Here is a 12,475-nt window from a genome sequence, read left to right on the forward strand (position 1 = left end):
GGAGGAGGGGATGTCGGAGAAGTGTGCGTGATCAATTGGACAATGGCATGGTGGAGGTCCGCGGTGATGGTGTGGCGCTGTGGTTCCGCTTTGGAGCGGCGCACGGGCGAGAGAGGAGGCGAGAGTGAGAGTGAGTGCGTGTGAGCGGGTGTGCGTGATGCGGTGCTCTTTACTGCCCGCTCTAGCCTCATGGGTGGGGCCAGCGTCAGTGTACGACCACCATGCAGCGTACGCGGCCTACGCCGGTCGGCCACGACGGCTGCAGCCCCGACCGATTCAAACAGGTGAAGGAGCCGACTTACAAAATGTTTTTGAACCTACACATCTCCCAAACCATGGCGAATTTTTGAAAACTTCATTAATACAAAGTGTAGAGCTACATGAGTACTACAAGATTTCTTAAATGAGTTTGGCCTAATTCCCAATGGTTTTCAAACTACAGTGCTCCAATGCAAGGTACTTTGAAACTGAAAACCAGTTTAGGACTTAGCAAAATTTTCTAAGTTACACACAACATTTTGTTGATTTTTGTGAGCTTTGTTTGACTAAGTTAGACATTGATTTAGCTCATGACCTTTAAATAAAGTTTGTTACCCTTGATGTGAACTACAACTTTTATTTAGGGCACATAGCCATGCAAATACTCTAAGCTACTATTCAACTTTGGGCAAACTAGCATCATGAAACTGACATTTCAAATTAAACCAACACTTAGAAGCAAAATTGGTTCATGTCATGAATACAAAAGTTGTTCCATTCACCATCCTAGATTTGTCTAAGGTATTGTAGTGACCTTTCAACTATTTCACACATTGGTCATACATGATTACAAGCATAAGCATATATATATAGTCAACATTTCATGTGACAATGTATAAGAATGAGATGAAATTTCATATGCTCATGTTCATGAATGCTTGGATGATGCTTGTGCTCATGAAATGCAAGTGCCAAATGCAATACTTAACACTGGGGTGTTACAGCCCCTCCCCCTTATAGAAATCTCACCCCAAGATTTGAAAGACCTAATATTTTTCATAAAAGGCAGGATAAACTTCAGCAAATAATCTTCCTATTCCCAAGTGGCATCTTGTTCACTGTGGTTATTCCACACCACCTTGTAGAACTTAATGACTTTGCTCCATGTTACTCTTTCTGTTTCTTCTAGCACTCGGATTGGCTTCTCTTCATAAGTCAAATCTTATTGGAGCTTAATGTTGGTGGGTGCAATAGCTTCATCAGGTATGCGAAGACATCTTTTTAACTTGGGAAACATAGAAGACATTGAATATAGCACTCATCTCATGAGGAAGTTGTAACTTGTAGGTGACATTTCCCTTCCATTCAATAATCTGGTATGGCCTACATATCTAGGTGCAAGCTTCCTTTTTACTCCAAATCTCTACACTCCTTTCATGGGCAAAACCTTTAAGTACACATAGTCTCCCACTTCGAAGGTTAATGGTCTTCTTCTCTTATTAGCATAACTCTTTTGTCCAGACTGGGCTGCTTTCATATGCTATTGGATAACGTCTACTTGCTCTTCAGCTTCTGTGACAAAGTCAATGCCATAATATCTTCTTTCTCTAGGCTCAATCCAATTCAAAGGAGTTCTACATTTCCGACCGTACAAGGCCTCAAAAGGAGCCATTTTGATGCTATCTTGATAACTATTGTTGTAGGAAAACTCGGCTAAAGGTAGCCACTTTTCCCATGAACCCTTGGAGGATATAACATAAGCTCTCAACATATCTTCTAAGATCTGGTTCACTCGCTCGGTCTATCCCAAATTTTGTGGATGATATGCTAAACTTCTGATTAATTTAGTTCCCAAGGCCTGGTGCAAGTGTTCCCAGAAGTGAGCTATAAACTATGGTCCCTGATCTAAAATTATGGCCCTTGGTACTCTATGTAGTCTCATGATCTGAGAAACGTACAGCTCAGCATACTTCCCGACGTGATAAGCCATGTTAACCGGTATAAAATGCGCTGACTTGGTAAGGAGATCTACAATGACCCATATAGAATCGTGACCTTGTTATGTCAGCGGGAGGCCTATAATAAAGTCCATACTTATTTCCTCCCATTTCTAGCCTGGAATAGGCAACGACTGAAGTAATCCAATAGATTTCAAATGAATGGCCTTGACTCTACTGCAATTATCACACCTAGCGACATAGGCGGTGATTTCCTTCTTCATCTTGGTCCACCAAAAATAGCTTTTCAAATCCTGATACATTTTGCTACTACCTAGATGGATAGACAACTTAGATGAATGAGCTTCATCTAAAATTTGATTTATAAGTTCTCGGTCTTTCAGTACCACTAGTCGATCCTCAAACCATAACACACCTCTTTCATCCAACCTAAAATGTTTGGTTTCCTGTTCTTTCATCTTTTTCTTGATGTGAAATACACCCACATCTATCTTCTGTAGTTTGATGATTTTGCTTTCAAGTGAACAACTGACGGTGATATTGTGCAGCACAACAGGATGTAACAGATTAAACCCATCCTCCAATAGAGAATTGTAATGATACTTCTGGTTCAAGGCATCTGCTACAACATTGGCTTTTTCTGGATGGTAGTGCACTTCCAAATTATAGTCCTTGATCAGCTCTAACCATCGACATTGCCTCATGTTCAGTTCAGGTTGAGTAAAGATATATTTGAGACTCTTGTGATCAGTGTATATGTGACATACGTTTCCCAACAAGTAATGTCTCCATATCTTCAAGGCATGAACAACTGTTGCAAGCCCCAAATCATGTGTAGGGTAGTAGACTTCTTGCTTTCATAATTGTTGGGAAGCATAGGCAATAACTTGTCCTTCTTGCATGAGCAAACACCCCAAACCTATACCTGATGCATCAGAGAACACATTGAAAGGCTTTTCAATGTCGGGTTGTGCTAAAACCAAAGCTGTAGTTAATAAGGTCCTTAGGGTGTGAAAAGCAGTTTCACACTCTGGCGTCCAATTAAACTTCTCATCCTTCTAGAGTAGTCTGGTCATGGGCTTAGCTATCTTGGAAAAATCAGGAATGACGATAGTAGCCTACTAACCCTAGAAAACTCCAAACTTCATGAACCGAAGTCGGGGCCTTCCAATCCATGACCTCTTATACTTTGGATGGGTCTACCAAAATTCCATCTTCAGATAAGATGTGACCCAAGAAAGGTACTTTGCTCAACCAGAATTCACATTTGCTAAATTTGTCATATAATTTATGCTCCCTTAATTTGGATAAGACGATCCTCAGATGCTCTGCATGATGTGCCTCATTCTTCGAGTAAATCAAGATATCATCGATAAACACGACCGTGAACTTGTTGAGCTCAGGGCATGAATATTGAATTCATCAAATACATGAAGTAGGCAGGAGCATTTGTCAGTCCAAAAGACATGACCAAATACTCATACAAGCCATACCTAGTGGAGAAAACTGTTTTAGGTATATCTTCTGGCTTGATCTTAATATGATGATAGCCTGACCTCAAGTCAATCTTAGAGAATACCTTTGCTTTTACCAGTTGATCGAACATGATATCGATGGGAGGAAAAGGATACTTATTCTTAATGGTCACAGCATTAAGCGACCTATAATCCACACACATTCTCAAGAATTTGTCCTTCTTTACAAATAAAGCTAGACATCCCCATGGAGACGAACTAGGTTGAATGAGACCTTTAGCCAAAAGTTCCTATAACTAGATTTTAAGTTTGGCTAACTCATTTGGTGGCAACCTATAAGGTCTTCTTGAGATAGGTGCCGTACCCAGCACTAACTCGATCTTAAATTCCACATCCCTATTAGGCGGTAGACCCGCAATTCATCTAGAAATACATTAGGAAAATCGCAAACCGCTGGAATATCACAGAGGGTAGTGGCTTGGATAGCACAAGACAAGTTTTGGAGATCAAAACTTCGGGGAAGTGGTACTAGAAAAGCATTACTCCCCTTTACTTCTCTCTACATAATTGTTCGAGTGGATGTGTCAATGAGAACTCCATGATCACTCATCCATCCCATGCCTATGATCACATCTATGGCTAATTCGAGCAATATTATAAGATCCATAGTGTACTCCCTCTCTTGTATAGAGATGAGCATATCTCTCACTAATTGATTAGTAGAAATAGTGGCCCCAGCTGAACTTATACTACAACCACCCTTGTCTACCTCAATTATCTTCTGATGATGCTTAGATGCAAATGTTTGGCTCGTAAATGAATGAGAAGGTCTAGAATCAAATAAAACAATGGTGGGATGTTTCTTAACAAGAAACATATCGGTGGTCACAACTTCTCCCACGGGAATTTCTTCCATGGCTGTATAATGCATGTATCCAGGACGTGCCTTAGGATTTGCCTATTTCTGATTACCCTGGTTTTGATTGCTATTCTTCTTGGGATGGGGACACTCCTTGGCCCAGTGGCCCAACTAATTGCAGTTGAAGCATGCCTGGTTGTTCCTTGGTTCGGTTGAGCTTCCTTGGCCTACATTGCCCTTAGGTATGGCAATGGTGAATGCCCTGCAAAATGTCTTCTGGGGGCGATAAGCCTGAGCTTTTGGCTGAGGAGGCCTATACTTAGGCGCTGGTGGATGAAATTGTGGCCTAGCCACAACTAGAGCTCTAGCCTGAGATGATCCTGAGGCACCTGCCTTAGCTGCTCTTTTGCGGCCCTTTGTTGATGCGTGTAAGTTATTCTGGTTCTCCTAGGTTAAGGCATCCCTAACAAACTCATTATATGCGGTACACCTTGAGTTGGTCATAGTCTTCATTAGCTTAGTGCCAAGGCCTCTCTTGAAACTTTCTATTTTCTTCTCCTCTATGTTGACAAACTCTGGGGCATATCAGGAAAGATTATTGAAGGCATGCATGTACTCGGTAAGGGTTTTGGTCCCTTGAGTAAGCCTCATGAACTCGGTGGATTTCATGCGCATTAGCCCCGGGGGAATGTGATGTCCCCTAAAAGCTAACTTGAACTGTTCCTAGGTGACCCGTGCGTTCGCATGTAGAGAGGATAGGAAATGGGTCCACCATATCCCTCCTAGTCCCTGCTGTTGATGGGATGCATATTCGGCCTTCAGATGCTCAGTAACCATGAATAGATGGAACTTTCTGCTCTATCATGTTAAGCCACTCATCCGCCTAGCACGATTCTTCGGCCTCTTTGAAGATAGGGGCTTAGTGTCTTGGAAGTCTTTGAATGAGCTGTACTAATTTGGTTTAGGCCCTTGATGTTGCTGGCAGGCTTGAGCGGTGTTCTACGCAATGAGGCACAATGTATCCTCCATTGCTCTCTGACTTCCCAGGAACTTTGCAAAAAACTCATTCACAGATGGTGACGGCGGTGGTGGTAAGTCACCATCATTGCCACCTTGGCTGGTGCCTGCTCCAGCGTGAGTGCAAGTCATCTGCAAAGTTGCAACGATAAGTGATTATTGGATGATGTCAAGAGATTGTAGATGAATTGTGTAATCATGCCAAACTGAAATTACTAGAGAGAATCTTAATTCATACTATTAAATAGAGGCACAATAATCCATCCTCACAACATAACATCACCAATTAGACCACTTATCATACTCACAACGCGCTAACCATGCATGTCATATTTCACCAGTAAAACGAAACTAGAATTTCATCAAAGTTCAACCCATCATGGATTAACATGCAAAGTACCAATATTACACCGAAGTTATGTCACGAGTACTGAAGTTCAAACTACAAGTCTGTTATATAAGTAGTAGGGATACAACTAGCGCTTCAAACTAGTCACTAAATGGCTCTACTCTTCAGCGTGCTTGCTGTCGAGGTCGGAGATACATCATCCTCATCCTCTAGATCCACTTCTTCTTCCTCCCAACCATCATCTTCAACTAACATCTCCGAATCATCTTTTTCCTCATCAAGGAGCGGGTGTAGATGGTTGTTCAGATAATGCAGCTCATGCTAAAGATCAACCACCACATTCTAGGTATGTGTAAGCTACTGGCGCAAGTCCCTTTCGACTCAGTCCTACTACGCGGCTAAGGCTTTAGCATTGTTTCGTGCTGCTTCTACCATTGCTGCATGGTTGTTTGCTTAGATCTATTGGTGTGTAGCTGTGAGTGCCTCAGCGCGAGAGGCCTCCAGCTGCTCCTATAGTCCTGCTAGCACTAGTTGATCATCAGCTCTTGTTGCTTGGGCAGCAGCTCTCTGTTGATCGACCTGTTCCATCTGAGTGTGGAGTTCTCTCAATGCTACATAAGCTTGGTCAGTGTCCCATTAAGCCTCACTTGCTGCCTTTTTGTGCTGGTGAACACACTTCCTCAGCTTACGCTGTGCAGCTTCGGCCCTCATGAGCCTATCCATGCAAGTGGTTTAGGACTCCTGCCAGAAGTCCCAGGTATCCTGATGAGTATAGAACATCTTCATCACGACAAACATTGCACTCATAGCGGGACTAAAACTATCTGCCTGCTCATCCTAGTCTCGGATCAATGCATTACAGTTGTGCTATGCCCAAACTGCTATGGATGGATCCACCCAAGGAAAAGTACCAGCGACACTACCGGTAAGCTCATCCCCGTGTTGCTGACATATCTGGCTCAGCACCTCAAAAGCAATTACCTGGGCGCCTTCCCAAGGAGTTTTTCCTTCAGATTTTGCCTTCCACTCCTGCCACAGGGGTGCTTGGGTACGAGCTGGTATGGTTAGCTGCACCTTATACCATGGCTATCCTTCCAGGTATACCTTATTCTAGGAATAGAGAGGCAGTTCGTTATATCCTGCATAATGTAGGACCCTCCAAAGTAGGGCAGGGGTGCCAAACATTTCCAGGAAAGTCTCACTCCTAATTGATGCTGCCATCTGTTCCAACAAAATGGTGCAACTCTCGTGAGAACAACATTATAATAGAAAAGAGTTACTTAACCGAATAAGAAACTTATAAGGGGAGGAACAATGAAAGTGTGTAATGAATGATTGATCATAATGCATGTACGTTTCATATGTCCTCACAAACTTAGTAAAATTAAACTTCTAACGACATACACGGTGGCATACATGCGTTTTCTTATATATAACATAGCTAGTCGGGCTACACGTTTCACTGTTCATGTACCTGCACAAGAATTTCATTTTAGCCCAACCCCACAAGTATATATGTAGAAATAAAAATCTGGGCTCTAGGTTGCCAGCTAAATACTTCCATATATATATACACCCATATATATACTTCCGTATCAAAGCTACCCGAAAGTAAGTACGTCCCATATATATATAAATATGCATATACAGTCGTATCAAAGCTAACCCACAATTAAATACCTCTGTATATATATGAGACATATATATACTTTAGTATCAAAGCTAACTCTCCCCTTAGACCACACGCTCACATCTTGCGATCATGTCACTCATCATCTTACCTTGGGCGTAGAGGCATTTGATCCATATATTACCACTCAAGTGAATGGCATCCATACAATAGCACACCGTATGGACGACAGAAATAAAAAACCACCAAGTTAGTACTTAATTAGCCACCTGAAATCCTTAACTGGGCATAAAGGAAGTGATCACTGGCATACTCTAGATTCAAACTTTATTTTTTAAAACACCTATATATATAAGTTGCTAGAAATAGGTTTTGAAAACAAAAACCTTTGTTTTAAATACACATGTGGCAATTAATGTTGAATCTTGCTCTGATGCCAGCTATAGCAGAACCGTCCAATTTATAAGAGCACAAGTACAATGGCAGCCCGCAAGCGGTCACACTATCATACTTGAGCCCATATAAACTGGGTAGTCCATCGAGTACCACAAAGGGTCTCGATTAACCATCAACATACAACCAATATCGTACATGATTCAACATGCATGTCACACATTACATAAAATTCACAAATACAGTTCCATACATTGGAGTAGATTAAAGTTATTACAAACCAAGTTCAGATAAAATAGTAGCGAAAGCAAATAGAGTTTGAAACCAACGTCTCCATCATTGTTCAAATACGGTGCCAACTCATGATCACAATTCCACAAAACATAAGAGAGGGATTAACGAGAAATGCCTTGCCTAGGGCCCTACTCCTTGTCCACGGTAGGACAAAAGCAGTTCTTACAGTAACCATGATACATCATATTATCTACAACAATGGGAAATAAACCCTGAGTACAAGAAGGTACTCAACTAGACTTACCTATCATAAACCAAAAATAAAGTGACTCCAAGTATTATACAAGGCTATATAAATGGAGCTAGCTTGACAACATTTTGCATAAAAAGCTTACCAATTCAAGTATACAGTTATAATTCGGTCATCAAGTTAATTATAACTATTCATCTCTAGATTAGCAACTAACCTGTGCCAAACATGTGGTATATCATTTAGTAGCATAACAATAATAACCATAGTCGGTGTAGTAATTCCATGTTCTTCAAAACCATCATTCCATAATACACTTACTACAATGTTGGAGCTAGCCATGTTTCTCACTGTCCGGGAGAGATAACGATTCAAATCGATTTCAACTAGCTGAGAATTTATTCCTAACACAAACCAAGGCAGACCAGATCAACGGTCACCTTAGGTCACATTTGGTACAATTTAGATCCACATTTCGCGGGTTCGACCAGCGCCGCACAATCAGGGACAACCAGCTATGAGAAAATCACCCAATTTATACAAGATCAAGTATGGCTATCCCCGTTTAACGCGTTGACGCGCGCATATGTTCACTTATATAAACTCAATAGTCCACTGAGTGTCATGAAGGACCTCGGTAAATCAACATCACAACCAAGATCACATGATTAAGCAAATACACATCACATACACAGAGTTATAGCAGAAATAATATTACAAATGGGTTCACAAATAATAGTACAAGTTTAGGTTTCAAAATCGGTTAAGGGAAACAACATAGCTTTCAAATGATTACATTAATATAAGTTCCAAATACATTGCTAGCATAAGTGACCTCCTCTGATAAAAGCATATAGATGAGAAATAAATAGAGTCACTGAGCCCACCGGCGGTTAGCCACCATCTTCCTCAGGCTGAGAATTTCACCTGCAACATGGTGGGATAAACCCTGAGTACTCGAATGTACTCAGCTAGACTTACTCATCATAAACCAGAAATAAAGTGACACCAAGGATCATGCAAGGCTTTATGAGTGGATCTAGCTTGACAACATTTTGCATAAAAAGCCACTAATTCAACTATACCTTTTATAATTCAGTCATCAAGTTAATTATAGCTATTCATCTCATGATTAGCGACTACCCTGTGCCAAACATGTAGTATATTGTTAATGACAGCACAATAATAACCATAGCCATTTAATATTTCATTCTCAGAACCATTCCACTTGCCATTAACACTACGATAGAAGGAAGCTCAGTCAAGTTTCTCACTATCCGGGAGTTATCCGGCCAGCTAAGTGAGAGGCATGCGTTCAAAATAACCGAGGACCAAAAATGGTACGGTCCTTAATCGGCGTAGACTGAATCACATGAGTCAACCTACAACATAGACTCCGTCCGGCCTTGATTTACAACATCCATGGTTCTTTTACACGATAGCAAATATAGCCAACCATGGTTTAGTATCCACCTATATCTCGCAGGTGATAGGAAATCACCTGACTTCTACCAGTCTAAGCATGGCTAAGCATATATTTGATCCTGGACCTACATAGGGTTCAAGGTATATTTTTGGACAAGGTAGTTCTATGCATCAAGTTTTTCCAACCAACTCTTATAACCTAATGCATCAAACATAAAGGACGCAAGTGATATTTGTAAAAACATAGGGGGCTTAGAATGCTCCAGGGCATGCCTGGGATCCAACACTAGGTTAGTGTTTTTTAGATGACACTAGCTTGGCGAGCATCTCCCATCTTGGTGCTTGCTTAGTCCTTCCGTCTTCTGGATGAATTCACCAAACTCCATCTTTGGGTTCAGCTCCAACATCATGTCCTTCACGTGGTGCATCTAGCATACCTAGATGAGATGCAACAATGCAAGTGCATGAATACGAAGAATGGCAATATGAGATGCCTCACATAAAAGTATTCAAGATGAGCACAAGGTTACACCGAACATATATAAGCACTCCATGTTACTTAATTAAGCATCACACAAACTATCATGCTAGGATAGCAAGGAAGGCATCACCAAGCATAACACAAGTTTCACAAGGTTTTAGGTATATTAACTTAGCACCATCACAGGCATGAGCCACACTTAGCAACACACAAAGCAAAGCAAGGTGAAGGAAACAATTTTAGGTATAAACACAGATTCTGAACAATAGCAACATAGTCAGTTGTTTTAACCATACCCAGAGTTCTAGGCATGCAAAAAGTGTGATACTAGACTTTTTGGGAAGATAATAAAATTATCTAAAACTTTGTTATTAACACCAAAAGCTGATTCAACAAATGACAAGGTCAAAATACATCATGAAGAAGAGCTTGTACAACTAAGGACAGAAAACTGATAGTAACTTCAAAAATGCATATCTCAAGTTATATCCATCCAACAAGCATGATCCTTAACTTTATAGAAAGATTTATAAGTTATCTATAGCTTTATTATTATCATATTAAGATGACTCTATAGCTAGCAAGGTTAAACAACATCAAGAAGGCATCTCTGTACAGATTTGGACAGAATCTGCCATTCCACTTTGAATAGCAATCACTAGAGGTCTAGACCACCAGAAATAGTGATCTTAGACATTTTAGAAAGATTAGGAAAAGAACTACAACTCTCATATTATCACCAATACATGATTCCATGTTTATATAAGCCAAACAATATAATCATTAAGATCTATCCATAGGACATACAAAACCTGACAGCAAACTTCTAAAATCTATAACTCCTAAACCATCAAGTCTAAAATCATGAAATTTTAGGACAACCAAGATAAGGAAATTATCTACAACTGTTGTATTCACCACATCCACATAAATCCTCATTATCACCATGAAATTAATTGCTTAACCAAAACTATACAAGTAGACCAAACAACAGAGTCATACTGCATCATCTATCATTTAGTTGCTACAAACTAATATATTCTTGACATATATTGTCGGGTTCATAAACCCAGGGTCTCTCATTGACCAGTTTCCCAGCAAAAGGCTTAGCCCAGCAGACGACGTTGTGAACGACGCACAACTGATGGGCTGGCCCAAAATACCTAAACGACAGGCCAGAAGGGCGATCCAATCGCCGATTGGCCTGGCCGAGGAGGAACGGCGCCTGCTTTCGACTCCAGCCCGCCTCTCCAATTGGAAGGCCTCGCTAAAGAGGAACAACACTCGCTTTTGACCCCAGCCCACCTCTAGACGGCCTCTCTATCCTGAAGGCCTGGCCAAAACCACCTCCGACTCCAACCCACGTCTCCGACCGGGGATATGCCGAGCCCCTGCTTATAGCTCCTCTCTGACTAGCGCAATCAGAGCCGACTGGGACCAACCGACCAGGGACACCCGCTCGGTGAGGACCAGGAAGTGGACAGAGAAAGTAAGGTAGGGCACTCAAGTCAATCGCAATACCGAGGACCGTACCCTATACACCTACAGGACAGTACCAATAGGGCATGTCAGAAGGGTACCATGCGACCTACCTAGCGTGACAGAACCCAAGTAGTGTTGTGGGTGCCGACATTTGCCCTATAGTGTTGTGGGCGCCATCAACTCCCATACTAGACAGACGTGGTAAGGCTCCCCCCACATGTCTGTAGGCATCAACAGTGTTGTGGGCGTCAGCATTTACCATACTAGGCGAACATGGTAAAACCCCCTACATGCCTCTGGGCATCAACAGTATGACAGGCACCGATGTCTACCATATCGAAAGAAGACGACGCAACCTCCCACATGCATCTAACATTTAATAGTGTTATGGGTGCCTATAATCATCTTGTACCCGATGGCATGGGCGACAAGACTTAGTAGCATGCATACTCTCTCTTTCTCTCGCTTGTAAGGCCATCCCCTTCACCTATAAAAAGGGACGCGCTCTCTCCCAACAAATAGATCGAATCAGTTCACTCGCACACCACAATTGAACCACTAGGTGCAAACCACGAGCACACGCTCGAACACTTAGCGCATAGCAGAGCTCCCGTCACTCTTGGCCCTTTAGACCAGAGTTCGACTGGACCTCTTGTACCTCCTATCTTTCTTCCTTCCATTTGTAACCCCATACCAAACTTTGAGCACCTGGGTTCAAGAATAAAGTCACCGACCGACTCAAACTGGACGTAGGGCACGTTGCCTAAACCAGTATAAACCCTATGTCATTGAGTGCTTGGCCATCTCTGATCACAACATACAGCAAAACTACAAATATTTACATGTTGGTCACTTTCTACACCGATAGTTGGCGCTGTCCATGGGGAAGATGCTGTACGTTCACACTTTTGGTCATCGGATGGCCTGCTTTTCCACCACCTTC

This window comes from Miscanthus floridulus, chromosome 14, assembly GCF_019320115.1.
Source record: "Miscanthus floridulus cultivar M001 chromosome 14, ASM1932011v1, whole genome shotgun sequence".
Classification (NCBI taxonomy): Eukaryota; Viridiplantae; Streptophyta; class Magnoliopsida; order Poales; family Poaceae; genus Miscanthus; species Miscanthus floridulus.